Source organism: Myotis lucifugus, unplaced genomic scaffold (genome assembly GCF_000147115.1).
Source record: "Myotis lucifugus unplaced genomic scaffold, Myoluc2.0 scaffold_1885, whole genome shotgun sequence".
In the NCBI taxonomy this organism is placed as follows: Eukaryota; Metazoa; Chordata; class Mammalia; order Chiroptera; family Vespertilionidae; genus Myotis; species Myotis lucifugus.
This window is the reverse complement of record NW_005872933.1, coordinates 537-12,231: the sequence shown is the minus strand read 5'-3', so window position 1 is coordinate 12,231 and position 11,695 is coordinate 537.

Sequence of the window (11,695 nt, the reverse complement as noted above, 5' to 3'; positions counted from 1 at the left end):
GAACCTGGGACCCTTCAGTCCACGGGCTAATGCTCTATCCATTGAGCAAAACAGGCTGCAGCTTAATTCATTTACTTTTAATCTATATGTGTCTTTATATTTAAAGTGGGTTTTGTTTTTGATTCACTTTCATAATCTGTCCTTTAATTGTTGCATTTATGCCACTGACTTTCAGAGTGCTTACTGATAGAGTTACTGCCATATCAGGTGGCTTCTGGGGCTTCTGGGGCCAGCCTGCAGCCCGGGATCAGATCCGATTATGGGTGGCAGGTAGGCGGCTTCTGGGGTTGCACATGGGGGCCTGGATGGCGGCTTGCGCTAGTGGCTCGCGCTGTCCGCCCTGCTTGCAGTATGCAAATTAGCCGCCATCTTTGTTGGCAGTTAATTTGCATATCGTGCTGATTAGCCAATGGGAGGTGTAGCAAATGTACGGTCAATTACCATGTTTGTCTATTATTAGATAGGATGATATTGTATACTATGTATATTCTGCTTCAGATTCTACTTTTTCTCCTAAAATGTATCTTGGCTCCTGTTAATATTCAGTTTCTTAACCTAGATAGTAGTGAACAAAGATATGCTCACTTTGGAATAATTTATTGAGTTTTATACTTAAAATTGGTTCATTTTTCTGCATACATGTTATATTACATATAACAATAACAAAAAACTTATTCAAATTATGCATCATAAACATTTATTCCAAGTCAACAAATACCTATATTATTCTGAAGGCTCTGTAGTATTTCATGTTAGGGATGTAGCATGATCCATCACACAAATCTCTATTGTTGGACATTCATAATATTTACAACTTTTTACATGTATGCATCTGTATAATAAAAGCCTAAGCAACCCTTACAGTGGAACGACAAGAACGACTGGTCATTATGATGCGCACTGACCACCAGGGGGCAGACGCTCAACGCAGGAGCTGTCTCCTGGTGGTCAGTGCATTCTCACAGGGGGAGTACCACTCGGCCAGAAGCCGGGCTCACAGCTGGGGAGCACAGCTGCCATGGGAGGCTCTCCCAACTCCACAGCAGCAGGTGCAGCGGGCCAGGATAAGTGCAAGTGGCCCAGCATCTGGGCACAATTTGGGCTACTACCTGGCCACCTGCCCCTTGGCACACTGCTACATCCCCTGGGGGGGTCCTGGACTGCAAGAGGGATGTCTGATTGCTGGCTTAGGCCCGGTCCTCCGGGTTGGCAGTTGTACATACCCTGAGGGGTCCCAGACTGCGAGAGGTGCAGACCAGACTGAGGGACCCCCCACCCCCAAGTGCACGATTTTTTGCACTGGGCCTCTTGTTCTAAAATAAAACCCCACCTAGTCCAGCTAGTGTGGGTCAGAGGTTGAACATGGACCCATGAACGAAAAGGTTGTGATTTGATTCCATTCAGGGCAGAGGCCTGAGTTGCAGGCTTAATCCTCAGTAGGGGGCATGCAGGAGGCAGCCAATCAATGTTTCTATCTCTCTGATCCTCTCCCTTCTGTGATCTCTAAAATCAATAAAAACATATTGGAAAAAAACAAACAAACAAAAAACCCTTCTAGTCCTCACTGGGTAGCTATTGGTTGGAGCATGTCCCACACACCAAAAGGCCATGGGTTGGATTCCCAGACAGGACACATACTGAGGTTGAGGGTTCCACTCTTCAGGTGGGACAGGTATAGGAGTCAGCCAATGGATGTTTCTCACATCGATGTCTCTCTCTCTCTCTCTCTCTCTCTCTCTCTCTCTCTCTCTCTCCACACACACACACTCTCTCTCCCTTTTTCTCTCTCTAAAAATCAATAAAACCTATGCCCATGTTAGAAAACAATAAAATATCACATGTGTCATATTTATATTCTTGTGTCATAAGTCAGGTTCCCTGGTGAAGCGTCACTGAGATGCTGGTAAAGATTTGCATTCAGGAAGTTTATTGGAAAGTGGGCTTGGTATCAAAACCTATAGAAGGGTCCATAGGGATCCTAAGTGTGAGCAGGTGCTCATTGGGATCCTTGGACTCAGGGTATGATTCTTGCTTTGAGTGCGAGGAGTCCCAGGCTCAAATCCCAGCCCAGCCCAAGCTTTTAAAATTTGCTTTTCCTCCCTTGGGGGCTACTACAAAAAGTTCTGTTCCAGGCCTGTTCCAAACTGTTAGCAAACAAGAGGTGCATTGAACTAACAGGAAGCCAATGACCTGTATTGGAGATGAAATTGCCTGGCTTCCTGGACTTTAGGGGCCCCATTGTTCCTGGCAGCAGCAGATCCATGTCCCTTCGGGCTTCTGCAGGCAGGGCTGGTGTCCCACCTCCTGCTGTCCCAAGTCCTGCTGTCCAAGCTGGACACATCTTCGCTGACTTTGTGTCTCCACAGCAGAACTCCAGGGTTGCTCCAGATCACACAGGGACTCTCCCACTGTGCCTGGGGTGGGGGCTGCTGTGGTTCCAGCTCCGAAGGCAGGAACTGGACTCTTGGGGTCTCCTCCGAGAAACTGGGAGTGGTACCAACTACCCAGGAGCTCACTTGCCAAGACTCCCCTCCACGCTGCACCCCAATCCCGTTAGTGTACACACACACACACACACACACACACACACACACACACACACGGACCCCACCCAGATCCAAAGCAGGAGTCAGAACAACTTCTTTGCGTTTTCTACCAGCTCCCCCTTTTCTTACAAAGGAGGAAGAAGTGGGTGAGAAACAAAAACTTCTCTTTCTAAGCCCTGCCCTTTTCTGCAATATTGTTCCCAGGCCAAGATGGATTCACATTTCTGTTCCTCCTCCTGCTTCGTGTCCTAACTTTACCAGGGGCGCTTTGGCTGGGGTAGTCCCTACTTAGAGGAGGTAATTCGGGAGGAGTTTGTGGGACCAGACTGGGAGCCGAGGAATGGGAAGGAGACAAAAATGCAGTTTTGTAAAGTTAGCGATGCTGCATTCCCACCCCATGTTTACTTTCCACAGCTGGACAGAGATGGCAGCGCTAATGCCTATAGCCTAGAAGGTAGAATTCCAAGGGACCACCGCCTGGACGCCCAGAAAGGGCCCTGCTTGCTCAAACCAAGGATTCTTTGCTTCCTACTCAGGTTGATTGCCAGATTTATGAAGCAGAACTCATTCAGTTCTTGCAAGTGAAAATGACCTTTGGTGTTTTCATTTTCTGTTTTCTCTCCTATGTATGTCTCACCCTTAACCCACTCATAGCCAGCGCCTGAAATTCTTGGAGACACTGCAACAGCCTCCTCTTTCATTTTTCTTACTACAACATTGGGATCCCCAGCCTTCTTACTCGGAGACAGCACACCCACAGACAACAGCACATGGGCATGACATGACATCTTTGTTTCTAATGGACAGTAAAAACAGTCTCAGCACCATTGTGGGGACTAGGGAAATCTGAACTTAGCCAAGATCCTCCTGTATGTCATTAAGAATCTTATAGTCAAGTCATAAATGTAATCGCTAGAAACCCAAGTGATTAATTATCTGAACAGCAGGTAGCCAACTTCCCAGAAGCAGTCTTGGGTATTCATAGAGCTACTTAAACTGCAAGGCTACTAACTAGTTTGATAATTGTGCTACACTTCATTTCAAGTATTTTTTTTAATAAAATAAAATATTTTTTTGAATGCAGGGAAATACTCAAAGTAGGTTTCCCTTAAACAGCAACTTTCACAGGCACCTTTACAATTAGCTTGGATTTTCTAGAAATTACTAGTTAGAACTTGAAAGCTGTGTTGTGCATTGGAAAGCTTCTACTCCTAGGAACCCTAGATGTTCCTTGGGCCACACATGTTTTCTTTCTCTGTCCTTCAGGTTCCTCATTTGTAAAATGAGGATTTAACACAATGGTCTCTGAGGTCTCTCTCTCTTATTCTATGACAGCACGGAGTGGTCAGGTATTGTAACAGGACTCATAGAAAAAGAAGGTATTCCTATAAAGAGGAGAAAAACTATCATTTGGCTAAGAGGATAGGAAAAACCATTCCAGGAATAGAGGAACGCCTCTGGCTTTAGTTGAAAGTGCAGATTTCAGGTTATAAGCAGGCAAAGGTAAGAGGCTGGTCAAGGTATTGTTGGAAGCATTTACCAGTGTGATTTACAAATTAAAGTAAATGACTAGGAAAATGGACCAAAGCAGGCTGGCAAAACCCCTCTTTAGGAGTTTTCATTATACTGTATTTGAGCAAAAAGCAATCTCTGTAAATAGTTATTCTCAGAAGAACAGCTTAAAACATTTGGGGAAAAGAGAATGAGCATAAAGCCGAGTGTGTTGAAAAGTGAGTGATTGCTGTTTGTCTGTTTGGAAATAGAGCCGTCAGCAGGCCTGTGCCCCATTCTCCCTCTATCAGAACTGTCTCCCCTTCCTGGAAGTGGAGGCATGATCCTTCTTTTCACGTGAGCATCATCCTCTTTTAACCATTACTTCTCTTCTTAAGTAAGTTTCATGCCTATAGACCAAAACTATGTAGAGTTATAAAGAAATGTGGAGATTAACCTCTTCCCTCCATCACACAGTTTTACTATTATTCTTAAGGACAGAATTAAACATGTGCACTCTGTTTAAAGGGGAAAGTGCACCAGCACTAGAGTCCTTAGAAGGAGAACCCACCCTGTCTGTGCAGGGAAACTATTGGCTTGAAGAAGAGACATAGAAAAACCTTTTAGTAAAAGGAGAATATGTTCCAAGTTCAAGCTGTCAGAATATTTTTAAATATATGAACATATATTTCAATTGGCAATTTTTTCACATCTATTGCAATCACTGGCAAAGATATAGTGTTTATTAATCATGGGCTATAGTTTCCTGTTGTATTTTGAAACACAAATGGATAAGACTTAGATGCACTTTAATGAAATTGGAAAACTTTTTTCTCAAAAAAACCCACAATTTTCTGTTTCCTCATAACTTCATTGTGCGAAGAGGAAAATAAGACAATTAGAATGAAATCAACCATTCACTTGTCTCTGCATTGTCAACTGTGTAGGCAGGTTGTGGGTTTCCCCAAGGTTGCTCAGTGAAATCCCAGAGGCAGAGAAGGGATGTGGCTGTGTTCAGAGGCTGGAGGCTGCTCCCGCCATCACTGCCAAACTAAACCCAGAGGCTGATCTGTTTGTGTGAGCTGGGCTGGAACTGGTGTTTCAGGCCATGCGACTGTTTGTGTGTGAATGTGATTTTGGAATGGAGTCCTTTGTCTTTGTTGTTAGGTGATTCATCAGAGCACAATTGTGTTGATCAAGTCCTGTTGTCCCCAAAGGCTGTGGGAGGTGGCTGCTGCCTCAGTGTCCTGGGACTGCTGAGGCAATCAGGTTGTTGGAATGGGCCTGGCAGCCATCTTTCCTAACAAGTGACTTGTTGATAACTTTTTAGAATTCACTTCTCAGTGTCTCCTGAAAAAGTGATATGTGATTACTTTAAAGTAGGTTCCACTCCCAAATAGCTTGTCTGCCCACAAAGGACAGTGAGGGTTTGGGCACTCTGCTCGGTGCCAGTAGAGGCCCCACTCTAAGGACCCCATATTCTGTTACCTCTCTTGCTTTAAAAAGACATTGAACTTTGTTGTTTGGCAGAACAAATGTTCTGGTCAGAGACATGCCTGTCCCTGCCTTTTCAGAGGCTTCAGTAACTCTGAGGCACCAAGTACTGAGGGAAAGCTGTTTATGGCAGTTTGCTTGGTCCTCTTTTCACTACCCCCAACTTTTTTTCTCTTAGCTCAGGATTTGGTTGGGGATACAGGGAAGAAAGGAGAGGATGAGGAGAAAGTGAAGCTCAGGCAGCACTGTGTCCCAACACAACTGAAAAGCAGGGGACGTTTGTCCCGTTTGGGTTCTCCATGCTGCCCATGTCACCAGAAAGGGACAGGACTGGGCCAGCAGGACTGGGATATGTGGGTTTTTGACTTCATGCAGGAAAGAATTCAAGTCATAAGCCCAGCTAATTTTGAGAGTATATTTATTAAAGGTTAGGACAGTGACACAAAGGAAGAGCTTTGGGTAGAAGAAGCAAGATCACAGTAATAAAAGTGACCCTAGACTGGGCTGCGTAAACTCAGAAAAGGAAGTCACAGCAACAGATGTGAGCCCAGGCTGGGCTGCTAGATCACTGAGAAGTAAGAGTGTGAGAGACAACAGTGAGCCAAGTAGGGACTGCTTCTGGCTCACTGAAAAGTTAGACAAGAGGAGGACATTGGGCCAAAACCGGTTTGGCTCAGTGGATAGAGCGTCGGCCTGCGGACTGAAAGGTCCCAGGTTCGATTCCGGTCAAGGGCATGTACCTGGGTTGCAGGCACATCCCCAGTGGGAGGTGTGCAGGAGGCAGCTGATCGATGTTTCTCTCTCATCAATGTTTCTGACTCTCTATCTCTCTCTCTCTTCCTCTCTGTAAAAAATCAATAAAATATATTAACAAAAAAAGAGGAGGACATTGGGATCTTAGGAGAAAGAAAGTAAAATTACACACCTGAGGAAAGGGTGGCATTGGTGTGCTCAGGGGAGAGCCTGTCTTGAGGATTTATCTGTTTTTTGTATAATGGACTTTTAGGGTGGTCTCAATCAGAATATTTATCAGCTTTATAGGCATGTATATTAACATGCTTATGTATCAAATGAGAGTATAGTGGGATCATTCTCTTGTCATCTTTAGCTGTATCTTGGATTTGACTGGCTCTAATTTGGGTGTTTTGTTATTTATTCCCCTGACCCCATTCATTCTTCGGTTTGGCACTAATGGCACCACTGGGTCTCTGTTATCTGTCTCCCTGACTAGGGTGATTTTAGCTACTCACTCGCTGGTTGGTTAGGTGTCCTTCCCTAACCAAGGATACCTGATCCTAAGTGTCCTTGGTTAGGGAAGATAGAGTCTTATAATTTATTAGCTGGTTGTTGATTGCTTGGCCCTTTGTTTAAATATGTTTGTCTCCATTTCCCTTATTCTACTTTCCAGTGAATTTCTCTAGTTTGTTTTATTTTTATTAACCTGCCTCATCTACTTTTCTTCCTCCTTAAGTCCTCAGGCCCTTCCAGTTACCAAAACTGTTCCTCAGATAGGCTCTAGAGCACCTGCCCAAGCATGTGTAACCCACTGACTACTGTTTAAACAGTTAATCTCTCCTGGGAGAGAGTACATTGGAAAGGGGGACAATACCTCCAAAGTGAAGGCATATTCGTGGGTTTTAAGGGTTTATCAGTAAGCTTGAAGCAGAGCTTTCCTGGGACTCTTGGAAGCCTTTCTACTCTACCTGCCTTGTTTGGTAACCACTACCAAACCCAGTTGTGCTGGTGAGCCCTGAGAGAAGCCAAGAGAATTTGCATGTTTGGAGTCCCAAAAGTGAGATCAGAGAATGCATTTTTAGACCATGAGGGGTAATAAAAAGAACTTGGGGACTAGGTGTCAGCCACTCTTTTAGAAACTAAGACTGTAGAGATGATAAGACAGTTAATCTTCTCTCAGTGGGTTCTATCCAATTGAGAGACAATGAGATCAATTAACCATTTAAGGAGTAATGCTTATCAGTGGAGATAATCAGTTTTGCAGCTGTGCTACAGGGAATAGAATATCGGGGACTCCTGGTTAGTCTCTTGTGAACAGCTGAGGATGAAGTAAGGAGAAGCCCAGGAAATATGGCAAGGATAGTTCTGAGGGTTAGTAGCTGGGAGGTTGAGGTCAAGGGCAGTGGGTACTAACAGCTGTCACATAACCTTCTCTACAAGTGCTTTCCTGGTTCTGTGAAATCTGTGAATAACCTACTTATTGGCATGGCATCCTTTCATGAAATCAAATTATGTGGGTAAGTAGACAGGGCAGGGGAACAGCATTCTGCTGGGAGACCACATTTACTCTGTGGGTTTCTTCCAAGGCAGTTGTTGGAGTCGGCCCATAGATCAGAAACAGTGTCTTCTGAATCCAGATCATGTATGTGAACAATGAAACCTTGGTCCTGTCATGAGCAAGAGTAAGAACCATGGACATCAGAAAAAAGGCCACTTTCAGACAAAGGGCCATGTTTACCAACATCAAAAATTGCCTCGGAGAACAAATCTTTAATCTACTCCAGTGGGTAGATATTTTATCTAGTCATTCCCAATAAAAAGGTGAATTTCCTTTTTTGCCAAGGGCAGTGTCCTTGGTTTCCTTATCTCTGCCAGAATTAGGGTTCTTTTGAACTAGTTTCCCCACCCAGTTCATTTGATCGCTATATAATCAGAAGAAGAGGCATCCAGTGCACACAGCTGGAACCCATCTCCAGGAACAAAGAACTGGAAACCATCTTCAGTTGAAGGGACTCTTTCAGATTTTTCTAAGATTTTTACCCCTGGGTAATCTATCACTGTATTTTTTTTTCCATATATACATACTATTTCTAGCCATTTAGCTTTTTCAACTAAACAATTTTCCCCCTTTAAAGCCTATGGGCCCAACTTACAAACTAAGAAAAAATGAACCAGATTCTAAAGTTTAAAATGAAAGCAGATTTCTTTGGCACTGTGTGTGTGTGTGTGTGTGTGTGTGTGTGTGTGTGTGTGTGTGTGTATAAAGGGAGATTAGTGAGACTGGGAGCAAGTGGAGGTTTAGGAGGGATTCCTGAATTGTGATAAAATCCCCAAAACCCTAGGGAAGCCATTTGCTGAAGGGCATCTAGATGTCTCCAGGGAATAGGCATTAAATGTGGCAGAGCAAGGAAAGAAACAAAAAGACTGCTTTAAGTTTTGTTTTCTTCTAAACGTCTCTACTAATTTTTTTACTTAAAAAAGTTTGATTGCTCTTTAATAACCAAGTGGAACACACATTCAAGACCAAAAGAAGGTATACTGGCAGGTTGAAGGGAAGAAAGAAGGAAAAGAGATAAAGGGAGGAATATGCCTTGACTGCTATGTTTACATTTTGTGGGATATTGCCCTAGAATATATAAAAGTGTGAAGCTACATGTACAGAAATTAAAACCATAGTTACTTATCATAGACTTGAAGTTTAAACTTGGGTGAATCTCTTGAATACAAAACATTGCCTGTGGAGAGAGGAAGAGAATATTAATTCTTGTGAAGATTAAAAGGTTGATTTGAGACAGATGATAAAGTTAGTCTGAAGAACAGAGGGGACATATTTCACTGACAAAAACTGACTGACACTTATGTGCTTGAATATAGAAGGTTATGTGTGAGTTTGATGACCAGATGTGAGGCTCTAAACCCTTGACCAAGGCAGGTTCACTTCAGCACCACAAATAATCTGTCTCACATTTGTGTTCTCCCAAACTCATTTTACCTCTTTTGGGGAAGTTTAGGATTGAATATACGAGTGAGCAAGTTGTGAGTGGGGGAGCAGATATTAGAAACTGGTGGCCATGGTGTGTACTGGCTGGGCTTTGGTTTCCGGATGTCTTAGAAATTCAATATTACAATAAACCTGAGGAACAAATTTAACTAAGTTCTTACAGAATTGATTGCAAATTCTGCAAGTTAGAGGCAACGATTTTCCTTTACTTCTCCAGACTGGGATGGGAGGCCTTCAATCTCCACCAGCAAGTGGCTTTGTAGGATGTGAAGCCTCTGGATGGCATCAGTCCAGGGCCTTAATTAGAGGTGGTCTGTGGCTTTTCCTTATATGCTGAGCCTTAAGAAATGACATATCTCACTGAGATTGAGTCTCAGATCTTTTTATCATCTATTATTTTTTCATAAGGTGCCTTCTACTATCAACTAAACTTATACAAACTCGTCTCTGTAATTCCACTAGACTTTTGCTAGTAAAACAGGAAAACATTCTCTTATGCTTAAAGAATTCCATATTTTAGAGTTGGCAGCTCTCTCATTCTATAGATGAACAAACTTAAGTCTTGAGAGGAAAATGAAGTCAATCACTTAAAAAATTTTTTTTAAAAAATGAGGGTCTACTGTGAGGCAGGCACTGTGATTCAAGGTGAATATGGGGTCTGCCCTGCTATAGAGTGTACGCCAGTAGGAAACACAAAAAGGGGACAGGTGATTGGATGACAGCTTGGAAATGGCACCTGTGCAAATTGGCAATATGTATATCTTTATTTTATGATATCCTTGGGAGCAGATCCTGAGCTTTATCACTTTTGCTTTGACACTTGTATCTAATGGGGTGTCCTTGGTCTCAATATCTAAGCACAAAGTGTTTGGACAGACTCTAGACAGGCCCAGCAGCTCAGACCCCCTTCTTTGAAAAACAACATCCCCACAACCTGTACAGCACTGGCACATCTTACAAGGACCCATGGTCTCCATTACTGCATGGAAGATGTTGGCAACATTTCTACCCACCACTGCCACCTAATGACTCTTTTGGCTACGACAGCTCTGGTTCTGCTTCCTGATTTTGAACTCTGGGTTTCTGGCCCCAGGCAGAGAGGTGTTGACTTGGTGACCCTAAGGTCCTGTTCCATCTTGGGGCCTGAGATTCTGTAATTGCCTTTGACATTAGAAGACAATATTTTTCTATTGAAGAACAAGAGACCTCAATGAATCCAAATGAATAAAACTTTGATGAGGTCTTCCACCAAACTAGAAAAATAAAACACACCCAGAAGACTAAAAAGCACAATGTAAATGTAAAGAGCTTGGCAAATGGGGAGCATGGCAGGCCAGCAGCTGTGCTGAAGCAGTGGCCATGTATGAACACTTGTTATTCTTTTAGGGCTGGCTCTTCCCTCTTCAGTCATGTACCACTTTTTTGCTCAAGTTCCAAGAACATGCTTTCACTTGATTCTATTACAAATTATAATTGATGTTCTTAATAGAAATTTTTTTAGCTGTTATTTATTTCAGTATTGTAATGTGACCAAACATTTTCTTAGTGTATTAATTTGGTATTCTTCAACAGTGTGCCAAATTTGTGTATCATTGTTATGAATCAGACAAGGTGTATCAATGCCAAATGATGAGAAAGAGTGTTCACATTGCTCTGCCTCTCACATGCCTTCCCATGAAATCATCAGAACCCTGGATTTCCAGGTCTTTCTAGATTCACAGACATACTCCAAGGGCTGTTTAGTAATACTGCAGGGTTAGTGCTAGAACCTGTGGCATCTTTAAGGGTATAAAAATATTTGACATGAAAATAATTTTATTGACTTAGAAAACTACAAAATAAAGATGAAAATGTAACATTTGTTTTCTTTTAAATTAGGATTTGTATGAATTACATCACACTTAAGAATAAATTGAAGGTCCAATTTTTTCTCCCATTGTAAGAATTTCTCATTACTTGTGATGGTTGCTAAGAAATCACAGCCAGTCATAAAGTAAATAAGTTGCTCATTCACAAACCATTTGAAAAACAAAATTATAAAAACCAGTTTCAAATTTTTGTGAAAAGTCACAAAAAATTATCATTTGATGTGGGAATACTCACATATATTTTATATATGTGGGGTAACATATGATGGTTTTTAAAAGCTCTGAATGTTCTTTAAATTTTTCTCCAAAGAAGTAGTGATATTGTCAGAAATTACCTGCTGCAAACACCAAATAGTTTTCAGTTCTTAAATCTTCACATTTCTTAACACATAAATTTTAAATGTCCATAAGAAATTTTTTTTCTATTTTGTTATAATCTATACTTGTTTAATTCTATTTTAATAGCTATCATTGAGATAAACTCATACTCCAGGAAGAAGCATTATATTTACTTTATGGGTTTATTTGAGTGTCTGTGATACACTGCCCCTGGGAAGTGT